Source organism: Oxyura jamaicensis, chromosome 3 (assembly GCF_011077185.1).
Source record: "Oxyura jamaicensis isolate SHBP4307 breed ruddy duck chromosome 3, BPBGC_Ojam_1.0, whole genome shotgun sequence".
NCBI lineage: Eukaryota > Metazoa > Chordata > Aves > Anseriformes > Anatidae > Oxyura > Oxyura jamaicensis.
The window spans coordinates 81524141-81536625 of record NC_048895.1 but is presented as its reverse complement, the minus strand read 5'-3'; the positions used below and the strand labels follow the sequence as shown (position 1 = coordinate 81536625).

The window sequence follows — 12485 nt, the reverse complement described above, 5'->3', positions numbered from 1 at the left end:
AAAGACATTTTGAAACTCATCTTAGGATAAAATAAGAGTTCAGGTTTATGGAGGGGTGAAAAAATTGCTAGACATGGTCCTTTGTAATCCCAAAATTGCTCTTCTCAAAGAAATTGCTGACACTGTGGCCTGGTTTGGGGTGCAGAGCTATTCCTGTCCAGATGCTCTGCTGCCCAGAGATAGCTCAGCAGTGTTCCCAGCTCTCACCATGTTATCATGAGGCCTGAATGGCATTCAGCATCCTTCCTGCAGTCTTCTGATTACCTGGTCAAATCTGACACAATTAACTCCTCCAGCCCTAAATGGGACTGTGAGAGGAGTTACATGACATGCAATGAAGTGGCAGAGAGCTGCTTGTGATAACGTGCTGGAGAGGCACAGAAGACACATAAAAGGAATCAAGCATTTGCTACTTTGAAAAATGTTTAAATATCATCTCCAAATTTGTGGGGTTTATATCGTGACTTGGAGCAGGTGATTTTCTCAGGAGTTCTCGGTGTGTTTTACTATCAGTCACTCTTAGCCGGTGCTTGGTTCAAGCAACAGCATTCAGGGAGTGTACAGAGATGCAGATGAGCTACTAAGCCAAAAGTAATCCTTTGGGCTATTTATTTATTTGGGCCAGGGAAATCAGCTTTTTTTTTTTTTTTTTTTTTTTTTTTTTCAGTTCCTTGTGATACTTCTTTAAAATTTGGTGCAGGTATATGAGTGATCCAATAGTTCTTTGAAGATCAGGAGGAAGAAAGATGGGAAGAAAAAGGCACTAGGCTGGGACTTACTTGGAGAAGGATGCCCTCGCACCACATATTGGGGTCTGCAGATGTCACTGAACCTTGTGGCAGTGGGTTCACTCTCTCTGTTTTCTTCCCACCAAAGTGTACCACTTCCCTACAAAAAGCATTGCACCCCTGCAGTTTTTATGATGGCATCTGCTGTCTCGTCTGCAATCCCTGGGTGCTGGGAAATGCTTTTCTTCTCTTTTTCTACAGCCTTCTGATGCTCAGAGCTTTTCATCTGGTATCAACGGATAGGGTTTATGGATAGTTTTACCCCAATCCTATTTGCATTCAGTGCTCCCATGAACCATGGCTCATCAGGTTAATGTTGTTCATTAGTGCTGTGTTATTTTCATGTGACCAGGTATGGTTAATCCAAATACAGCTTAATTATTAAGCTAAATATTAACAAGACAAAAGGAGCCCTGATCAGTCTGCTCTACCTGCATTACACACCTCTGCTTCCTCTGCACAGCGAGCCACAACCAGCAGCCCCACTGTTGTTCTCCCTGCCCAGCCAGGCAGCCAAGAAGAGATATTGATTTCTCCCTTCGAAACAAATCCCCAGTGAGAGGCTCCCTTATCACTCCCTAAGGGACGATCAGCACAAAGATCCAGGGCTGAACAAGCCTTGAATGTCCATGCTCTACCAGCGTTAGTGCAGCAGTGAGGTACTTCCAGCAAAATACCTGGTGCTGGATCACAGCCACAAGGTACAAAGCAGCACAAAACCCTTCTCTTCTGTAGGGAAAGCTGGAGGCTAAAATGACCTTGCTCCTCTGCTGGAGAGAGACTTTTGCTTTGGTGCTATTAAAAAACGGTTGTACATTTTCTGGCAGAGCATTATTCACTCCTAGGAAACTCCTGTTCAGCAAAATTGAAACACTCCGTGGGAAGACATCTCTATTAGCAAAAACAGAAGGAAAGTAATGAGCATAAGATTTTCATTAGGGTCCCACTGCTGAAGAAAACTCAGCCTCAGTTGACTGTTTTTCAGGACACTTTTTTTTTTTTTTTTTTTTTTTTTCTCTTTTAGAAGTCAGAATTACCCATCATATCAAAATTCTGAATTTTGACCAGCTTGAGGAATTACAATTGGGTGTTCATTGTAGAAAAGCTGTTGTGGCTCTCAGAGGAAACGTGGGTTTTCTGTTCTTTTCATCTTCATGTTCAAAAGGAGAATGGTCAGCCCCTGTGCTTCTCAGACCTTCTGGAAATAAAGTGGTCATTTCTCAGGAATGCTTGTTTGACAGACTTGCTGGGCATGAATGGAGGAGTTACTATGAGATTTCACAGAATTTGCTGTCTTCCCTCAGTGTGGTAGCATGGTGGATTCAGTTCCTTCTTTAGGGAAGGGAAAACCCACAGGTGTTCTGCTGTGCCTGAGGTGCAAGCCGTGAGACGCATCAGCTGCTTGTTGCAATCCAGCTGGGTGTATCAGAAAGACAAGGAGAAGAAACAGCCCTAGCTACCTGCTTTTTCTAAGGGCACATTGGGTTGTACGCAGGGTTTTGCATCCCTTTTAACACCCAGTGCTGCAGGTGTGGGAGGGCAAGGGGCAGGCAGCTCAAGGAGCACGGTGATGCACAGAGCAGGCGCTGCAGCAATGGGGACAACCTGGCAGGAGATGGAATTTGCTAATCTGCACCAAGCCCTGCTTTTATGACAGTATACCACTTACATATTTATGGCAGCCCGAGGAAGCAAGCTCCTTGTTTCTTGTTTAATCTTCCATCTGAGGTTTGCATGTAACTTATGGAAGCTAAAACCTAATGAAAAGACAGTTTGCAAGTCCTCACCATCCCTTTTGTGTCAGCTGGCTGGCCATGAGTGATGAAATTGCTGAATCAGGTCTGGCCTGACAGGGGAGATTTTCTGTTTTCTTTGTGAGCTAATTATATTTTCTCTTTCCAGCCACTCACATTATTACTGTCAGAGGAAAAACACTTTTTAACACGTGGCCAGCAGTGCACTGTGAGCTGGGAAAATGTCCATACTCCCATTGTCCATTTTAATTTGGGAAGCAGGCAAATTACAGTTTAACAAGCTGAAGTTATATGTAAATGGTAATAAGCACCTCCACACACAGAGAAAATAAACAGAAGCCAGAAAAGCTCTTGTGGGTGTGTACTAAACATTTCAGAGCAGATTTATTCCTGAAGTCTTGCCCAGACTGGCCATTCATGTTAGCAATACCTAATGCTCATGTCATTTCTGATGAAGATTTTTGGTTGTATGAGCTGCCTTCTGGAGAGTTACACACATCTAGAAGTGGTACACACAGGGTGCTGCTTGGCTCCAGGGCTTATCCCTCCAGTGACCTTCTGGCCAGAAAGTCAAAAAGCATCACCACTGGGAAAACAACAGAACAAGGTCAGAAAAGGCTCCCCTCAGTCTTACTGGGAAAAAATAAAAAAAGAAAATAGAGGAAGGGAGGAAGGGAGGAAGGGAGGAAGGAAAAAGAGAGAAAAAGCCCTTTCTCTAAGAACATATATACATGCTTAGCTAAGACAAGAGCTAGGTAATTTTAAAGCAGGTTCTCATATTAAATGGACAGATGGTCCTTCTATTGCAGCAATAATTTTAATAGGATGAGTGCACACAAATTCTGCTAATTCCCTATGTAATTTCTGAGATAGCTGCAAGTTGGCATTAAAGGCTGTAGCAAGAGGATAACAGGTAGTCTTTCAGACACTCCACTAAATTGCTAAGGAGCGTGCAATTTTTTCTTGGCACAGCAGTCTCAGTTATTAGAGGATTCAACAACAGAAAACTTCAGGGAATGGTAGGCTTTATTTATTTATTTATTTATTTTCCAGGAGAGTATTTACGTTTTATATAGTAGCTAATCCATCAAGTTTATTTCATTGCTTAGGCAGGAAAGCAGGCACCACACTATCTTACAAGTGCAAGTGGCATTCCCTTAGAACAGGATCTTGCAGGCCCAGTTTTTGCAGATAAGCTTTTAATTGTCTTCAAGCTCTTGCTGGATGTGTGCAAATCCCCTTAGCCTATCATGCAGCTGATCCAAATCCACTGAAGACAAACAAAATGTTCCCCTTGATTTCAGTTTGCTTTGGATCAGGACTTCATTCATAAAAATTCCACAGTTTCAAAACGAGTGCCAGAGGGATGGATGGCTGCGTGGTATTTTAAAGGACTCAGTTTCTTCTACTAGAGATCATTGCAACTGTTTTAATCTGCAATGCATATCATTCTTTGCTCAAGGTTGCTAGAAGGAAGGTTCAGGCTGAAGAGGGACATGTACTGGAGCTATGCACATGGAACTGGCAACATGGCCATGTGAATCCATCCACATAGGGTACGGGGGTAAATAAAAACACTCTGCCACCCCATGTCCTTCATACCATACTAAGTATGGAAATCCCACCTAGTGAATCTCTTCCTCCTGCAGACATTTCAAAAAACCTTCTTTAATCCATGAGATCCAAAAATGTTCATGCTTGAAGTGGTAGTACAGCATGTATGATGGGAAGTAGCTCTTTGTCCCTACCCCAGTAACCAAAATGCCTCTGTCTGGCTCCACAAGGTGTTGCCTTACCCCTTGGTGATGCCTGTTCCCCTGGGCTTCATGGTATGTTGCTTTGTCTGATAAATTAAGAACTAGAAAACAGGTAACTCAGCAAAAAGTACCTGTCTTTAAATAATACAAATATTTATTTGTGTGGACTTCCTGACCTACTTAAATTTCATTCTGAAAAAATTGCAGGCAGTGCAAGGTTATTAGTAATCCTTATGAGCAGATGAATGGTATTTTTGGTGTGTTTTTGGCTACCAGAAGCAAAATGAGCAGGAACAGATTGTGAGTACTTGTTGTCCTTCCAGTTCAGGAGGAAAAAAAAAAATTAAAAATTAAAAAAAAAAAAAAATCAATGGAGTACCCTTGGAAGGAGACACTGCCAGCAGATGAACATCTTCCTAACAACCAAAGGCAGTTCAATGATTCACCATGGACCCTACACACTGTACATTTCCCCCTGGATCCTTGTATGTCACCAATCACTGTAAATTAACACCCTGAGCATTAAAACCAGATGGGTTTTTAATTAAGCACAGACTGTCTGTTGCTGCCTGGTCACTGTTCCTGATCTGACCGAGACCTCGCCACTGGGGCTACAGACCGTCGTGTTGCCGAGGTGCCCCACAGGGAGGGCTGCTCTGCCAGCACCTGCTGATGTCTCATCATTTGGCATCTAAGTGGGAGAGGTGCTGAGGGTTATCACACACGTCCAATAATTATTTCCACTTCTTGAGAAAGATGTTTTAGAAGTGGCTACTGAGTCCCGGTACAGTCCGTAGTGCCCAATGTTCTGGAAGAAAACCTCAGGTACAGAAAACAAACTTGCTGTAGTTTCCAAAAGTCAAGAACTGATACGGGGTTACATACAGCACCTCCCATGGTATTTGGGGTGCATGGGTTTGGCTGTGACCAGCTACCTTTACACTTGCAAAATAATACATATTTAATAAAATGTTTGTGGGAAAAAATGCTTTTTCTACCAAATTTTGCCACAGTAGACCTAACAAGTGGTCAAACAGTGGAGCAGACTGTCGTAGCACAGAGAGGTTGCTGACTCCTCATCCCTGGCAATTTTGGAAGCTCTGCTGCTGCTCTCACTAGCCCAGCTTTGAGCAGGGTCTGTGCCAGGTGGCCTCTGGAGGTCCCCTCCAGCCTACATGGGCCTGTACTTCTGTGACAAGAACTGCTGAATAAACCTTGTTCAACATTTCCTTCCAGTTTTCTCATCTTCTCATCTTGAAAACCTTTGGCAACAGAAGAGGCCAAGGCAGCTGTCATCAGGAGAAAGAGCAGCTGCCTTCAGGGGTCAGGCCCGCCAAGTGACGTAGGAACGAACTTCCAGAAGTAGCTGAGGAAAAACAGGGGAGTCAATTGGCAGGAAAAACCAGGAGCAAGTGTTCAATCTCAGAAGTCATTGTATTGGAAACATGAAAAGAGCACAACCCTTCTCCAAGAAGTCTTCTATTTTTCTAAGTAGTTTCTAAGTTTCAGACGAATCCATCTTTTGTACTCTGTAATCATATGTTTTCACACAGAAAGACTGACAGCAAATAGACTGTCACTGCCCTGTGTTCCTGTGCCACACAGAGAAGCCGAACTGGTGGTAAAGTAATCTTCAGATGTGGAATGTTTCTGCTTGTATTTAAACCTCTGCTATAACACAGAGCCTTAAAAACATCCTACTTGTCTAAAGACATTTTTATCTTCACAACTAGAAGGAAGCTTTGTTGTTACATCACTTGCTGACTTTTCCCAAGGCATTGCTGAAAGGTATAATCAACTTGTCCTTGGGGCACTGAGAAGCCCTGGTACTGACATCCTTGATTCTTTCTTTCCACCTGCACTGTACTGCTCCAAGTCAACCTCAAAGTCATCAGGAAAATTACCTGAGCAGCAACAACCTTAAAAAGCAGAAATGTTTTTAAAATAGCTTTTCAAGCTGGATTACTTTTAAAGTGCTGGTTGGAAATTAGATGCAATGGTGTGAATTGGAGATGAAAAGATGAAATCAGCCCAGAGAAGGGAAGATGTTACACCTCAGCAAAAGTGCATTACTTTGTTCTTGACCAAATACATCAGCAATAGGTGCGAAAGCATCTGAGGAGTGAGAGGGAGCATTGCAAAAGGACGTAAGGGTGGCAAGAACTGAAATCATGTATATGCATAGAGAGATGGGGCGAGACTGCAGGTCATTTTTAATCTCAGTGTCCTGGAAGGGGCATAACATTGTTTCACCTCTAATTATGCAGCAGGTTTTTGAGTGAGATGTCTCCTTCCTTCAACTACCCTTGATAAAAGCACTTAAGCAAGTGCTAAATTCTAAGTGTGTGAGTAATGCTGTGTTCACTCAGCAAAGATCTCAATGACTTCATTTCCTTACGACTCCTAATAACTTTTAGGACACTTATTTCCTGCTGTGGGAAGTATCATGAGAATTAAAATTACAACACAGTGGTCAAAACAGGGAACTCCCTGGAAGAGAACATAGGAGGTGGAAAGACTCAAAAATAAAGCTTTTGTCATACTACATTAATTACCTGAGCCTGCAGTATTCGGGCTCAGTTTTCCTTTCATGTCATCATCATAGTTTATAGATAGGTGCCTGTATAGATGCGACAATAAATGTCATTACAGGAGATCCCATGCAAAATCTTTCATCTAATTGTAAAAATGAAAGAAAAATGATGGGAACATTGGTTCAGCCAGAAAGATGCTGGGTACAGAAATGCACTGGGAAGATTTGTCTTGATCATAAGGTTGAAAAGAAAAAGCTGTTGGGCTTCTGAGATGCCTGGTACTTGTAGCTGTTCAAAATAAACTGCTGACTCTAATGACTGCCCTTCAGAGATAGTCTATTTTAAGACAATGGAGCTCCGCCAGAAGGAGCAATCACAGAAATGACAGTGTGCAATAGAACAAGGCAAGAAAGGATGGGGTTTTGATCTGTGAAGGGATTCCTTTCTTGCTTGTGCTTTAGCACTGAGCTTTACATGAAGTCTTGTAAACCCTGGTAGTGGAGGAAACTGTTGGCAGCCAGAGGCACAAGAGCTGCATTTGTGTTGCTGAGAGGGCAGAGCCAAGTGGCACGGGCTGCTGCAAGGCTGAGCACATTCAGACACTTCCCACCAGACCAAGTTGCCCAAAGCCCCATCCAGCCTGGCCTTGAACACCTCCAGGGATGGGGCAGCCACAGCTTCTCTGTGCCACTGCCTCACCTCCCTTGGAGTGAAGAATTTCCTTCTAAACTCTAATCTATATCTTCCAAAGCCATTCCCCCTTGTCCTGTCATTATCTGATTAAGCAAAGAGTCACTCTCGATCTTTTTTATAAGCCCCCTTTTGGTACTGAAAAGCTGCAATGAGGTCTCCCTGTAGCTGCCTCTTCTCCAGGCTGAACATCCCCAGCTCTCTCAGCCTTTCTGCATAGGAGAAGTGCTCCAGACCTCCGATCATCTTCTTTGCCCTCCAGTAGGGGGGGGTTCTTCCACACCTTCACTGAGCATTTCTAGTTTCGTTAGTAAATATTTGCCAATTTTGCCCCCCCATTTTTTTTTTTTTTTTCAGCTCTTCTTTGTTACTTGGGTTATGTCCTGCAATTCAATACAAGTTCTCTGTCCTCACAGTGTTCATTAGGATTTATTTTTGTTCCTGTGTGCACTGACACAGCCATTGATGAAATGGAGTAAGTAATGCATCAGTCTGCTCACAGTAATGAATGTGATCTCTCTACGTATATAACGATGTAACTAGAATGGCAATATTTCTTTGTGCATAGGATTCACTTTTTCAAAGAGAATTTGATCGAGTTAAAAAGACAAATGATAGTTAGATCCTGCATAACATCAGACTAGATTTGGATCTTGCTTTCCTGCCTTTTTTTTTTTAAGGCTTTTTACAGCATCTTACCCCCACTCTTCCCTGGTTAACCTGCCAACACCCACATGCACCGCAGAGGGAGGACCACCTTCCTACAGCACTGGGACTCCAGGAATAAAGCGTATGCTAGCTCACTTCTAAAATGCGTGAAGGAGTGAGGATCAAAGACTCACGGGGATACATAAAGCATAATAAATATAAATATATAATAAGCTCTGGACTTTGAGAAGAAGTGCCGTCATCTCAACAACCCCTAAAGCTCCCAGGAACTCCTTCAATCAGCCTCCCTCAGTTGGTAAGAGCCATGATTACAAGTGGGCTCGCCTTCCCCTTATTGAACACCCACCCCACACGACTGGTGTGCTGCTGGAAACCAGCCCCCATGGCTGAAGTTAAGGTACAACGCCTATGCCTTCTAGGGAAATAATAAATGGACTATTTATAGCATATATAATATTATACAGTACTGTAGAACTTTATCTTGTTTAAACAAATGGTAACTGCAATTATACCCTACTTCAGTACATAGAAAATAAGTGAAAGAAGCATTTGCATGAAAAGGAGAACTCCAAACAATATCAGAAGTCTCTTACCTTTCTTATAGAGGAAAAAAGCAACAGATTTTGAAAGGAGGGAATAACAGTATGTAAATTATCCTTGCTCTCAGAACAACAAAAAAATGCCCTTTGAATGAGGTGTGTTTCTTCTGATTTCTGTATCAACACAAGTTTGTAAGCTTTAACAGGTCTTTTTAAGACATTGTTCTAAAGCCTGATGATTTCTTTTTAAAAGACATGGAAGAAACTATGGGATTTCAGCCTTTAAAACACTGTCAGGTGGCCGGCAGCATGCAATGTGTAGGATTTATGAATAAATTGGCAAATCCCCAGCTTGGTCTCAGTAGAGCTGTGGCAATTCCCATCAGCTGACGACAACCTTGGGCTCTTCAGGCTTATGGGGCTGTCTGGCAATCATGCCCATGGCCTCAGCTGATTGCTCTGTGGTCTTGATTGTCTCATTTTCTATTCTGGACCTTTTTCTTGCTGGTAAGCTCCCCAGCTTTCCTCCTGTTTTTCTGTGTGTGACGTTGTTCTTTCACCTTGATTATCCTGTCTGAGTAGCATGCTTGGCTTTGTGATCTCTCATCATTTCCAGGAGAACTGCATGCAGCTGCCATACCCAGGTAGCTTATGTGGAAAGCCACAGGGACCCAAAGCGATGGGAGCCTCTGCCCCAAACACAGGTCATTTGGGAAGCCAAAGGAGAGTGAGTGGGTCCGTCTCAGGATGAGATGTGGCAGCAGCACGAAGGGGTGAATGTGTGGTCCCTTGGCCATATGGAATGTATGGCCAGCACTGATGCAGATTTATTTTCCCCCTCTCTATTCATCCACCCACTGCAATCCAGCAGCTCTCTTTGGGGGTCTAATAAATAAGCTGGCAATTGGAGCTGTCAGGACTGTCATAAAAAAAAAAGAGAAATATCACAGAAGATACAGATCAAGCAGCATAAAAACAAGCAGAAAAGCTTGTGTATGTTGACCTTCAGAGAAAGCTGAGAGTTTTGAGGAAAACCACTGTCTGGGAAGGGATTTTGGGCCATGAGCAATACACTGCTCTTTTTTTTTAGGCTATGGGGCACTGTGTGCAGTCTTCAGACAGCATTGCAGGGAAGAAAATAATAATAATAAAAACTAAGCCTTTTTGTGTCCTTTTCCTAAGGGAGACTCTCACAGAGTACAAACTGCTGACTGACTCCTCAGTCAAAACACTTCCTACTTCATCTGGTTATGAGGGATGACTACAAGGGCAGCATCTCTTTGTTTTGCACGTACACACCGATCTGTTCTTATCATATCATGAGTTTATATTGGTTTTCTATGGCTAAGCCCTTCAAAAATGCCCTTTTCCTTGAAGAAACTTATGAAGAAAGTCTATGGGATATATTCAGTAATATTATTCAGATGGCTTCAATACAGAATTGTGCTTTTCATTAAGCAGTAGATGTTCCAACAGCTGTGTTTCATTTACATACAGAGCCTGGATTTAACAATGATCTTGATGTGGGAAGCCATCTCTGGCTGGTGGTTTTCAGCAGCTCTTGTGTCTGCGGTTGCTATTTATTTCACAGTTGGCCTCCTAGAAATGCTTCCATGTGAAAGTTTTATCTGGTTGAAAGGAGGGACAGACCAGTTGTAGTACCAGGACTTCATGAAACCTTGTGGTCCTGGGCACATCACTGCTGTCTGTGTGCAAATGCAGGAGGAGATGAACGGCTCAAGGAAAGGTTGGCTGTGGTGCTTAGGGACATGGTTTGGTGGGTGATATTGGTGGTAGGGGGATGGTTGAACCAGATGATCTTGGAGGTCTTTTCCAACCCTAATGATTCCACGATCCTATGATTTTATACATGGCAGGTGCAGTCCACAGGCAGCAGATCCACAGCCTGTGTGTTTTGGAACCCCTGTGAGCAGTGCTCAGGGAGCATAGCTCTGTATTTCCATTTGGGATTTCTCAAACATTCTTCTTATCTGTCACATATGGGAGCAACCAAATCAATTCATAATCCTGAACAGGAGTAGGAAGGACAACATTACTGGAAAAACTGTTTTAAGTTGGTAGGCAGGCAATTTCACTGACTTTGACCTTTTCTGATTAACATGGGAAAAGTTCCACCCTAATCCCTTTGTACCAGCTATTTCTGGTTGTTTTTTGTTTGTTTGCTTTTGTAGATTGGGAACTGTTTGGCGCTGTTTGCTCCCTGCCTGTCAAAACACAAATCATTGCGAGTCAAGCAGCATCTTCATTTGCATTCACGCTTTGCTGTCAGCTACTTTCCTGGGTGGAAAAGGAAGCAGGATATACTCCAGAGGCTACAGATCTGCAAGAATACTAGAATAACTTGTCTGACTTTTGTTCACTAATGGGTGCCTCGGGCATCTGAGATTTGGGAAGAGATGAAAGCCTCCAGGAATATGTTCAGAGCACTGATGGCTTGAGCTGTCACTGGATGTTAGACATATGAGCTTTGGACCTATGCGACCTGCACCCAGTTCCTCAAGGGAGACCAGACAAAGTCTGAATGTTTTTAGGGGAAGTTAATGTCAAGCAGGATTTTCTAAAATGCTCAGGCAAACAAGCTGGATGAGTCCCATGGAATTAGAATAAAACTGTAGATCTTAAAGTAGGAACTTTCATAAAGAAAATGTCTAGGCGGAATATCTCAAATACTGTGTAGGGAAACAGTCAGCTTTGTGTGGTGTGGAGTGCTGTGGTGTGGTGTGGTGAGCCCCCTCTGTGCCTGGCAATATTCCTGCTCTATCTCAGAATTTAGTTTCTTGCTGTTTTCATAAAAAGTGGGGTATTTTAGCCCGCTCTGACTCTGCCTGGAGTCATGCCCAATCCACATTAGCTGATGTATAGCTTCAGAAAGCTTGCCTGTTCTCTTCCTTAATTTCACAGCTGGCTTGGTAATGATACTGTAATTCCCTAGAAAATTTGTTTTGCTTACACACTGGTATGCAAGCATTTTCCTTATCCTTTTTATCTTTTTCTTTCAAATCATTTAATGCAGCCTGAGATCCTTCAGACCATACATCTGACCACTCTGGAGGTGCAGCAAACTTCATGGGGAGGGAGGGACACGGGTGCATGTCAGTAGTGCAGCTGATGCATCATCCTCTGAGAGGGATGCCACTTGCTCACATAGCTCTGGGCAGCAAAACAGCAGCTATGTGGTCATGAAAGGTGGTGTCACGTGTGGATGAGAGGTCCCTGAAGGCAGCCAGGTGGGAGGCACCTGTAAGCCTAGACCAGGGTGTGTGTAGATGCATAGCTGTATATAGACTCATAACTGATGGGTAGGTGGATGATGTATTAAAGTAGGCGTGTGAAGGAAGCTGGACTTTGCAGTCATTGGACTTGAGCTTTACTATACCTTGGCCCTGTTGTGTCAGTAACCTTTTGGCACCTACCTCACAGCTGAAGAAATAATTAATATTATGGTAGTTGAATCCACAAATCCCTCTCTTGTCTTTGATGGGACTTGAGACAGCATGGGATGCTTCACACAAGCTCCCTGGTTATGTGGAGGGAAGACTCTGCCATCCCTTATGGATAATCTCTCTCACAGTGCGTTCCTCACTCTGAACAGGGCACCCTGGAGCTGATGGAAAGAAAAATACAGCCCCAAAACACCTCCTTGGGGTGGACAAGGAACCCCTGATCAGCAAGGAACATTACAGCATAGAGCAAGAGAGTGGTTTTATCATTCCTGACACAAACGTTCCTTTAA

The 12485-nt window shown here is 43.2% G+C and overlaps 1 long non-coding RNA gene across 1 annotated transcript; it reads left to right on the top strand.

Moving 5' to 3' along the window:
* Positions 1-10267: 10267 nt before the first annotated feature.
* Positions 10268-11149, top strand: LOC118164901. The gene is made up of 3 exons (XR_004749727.1): positions 10268-10478; positions 10609-10809; positions 10924-11149. It is a non-coding gene; the product is annotated as an uncharacterized LOC118164901 (long non-coding RNA).
* Positions 11150-12485: the final 1336 nt, after the last annotated feature.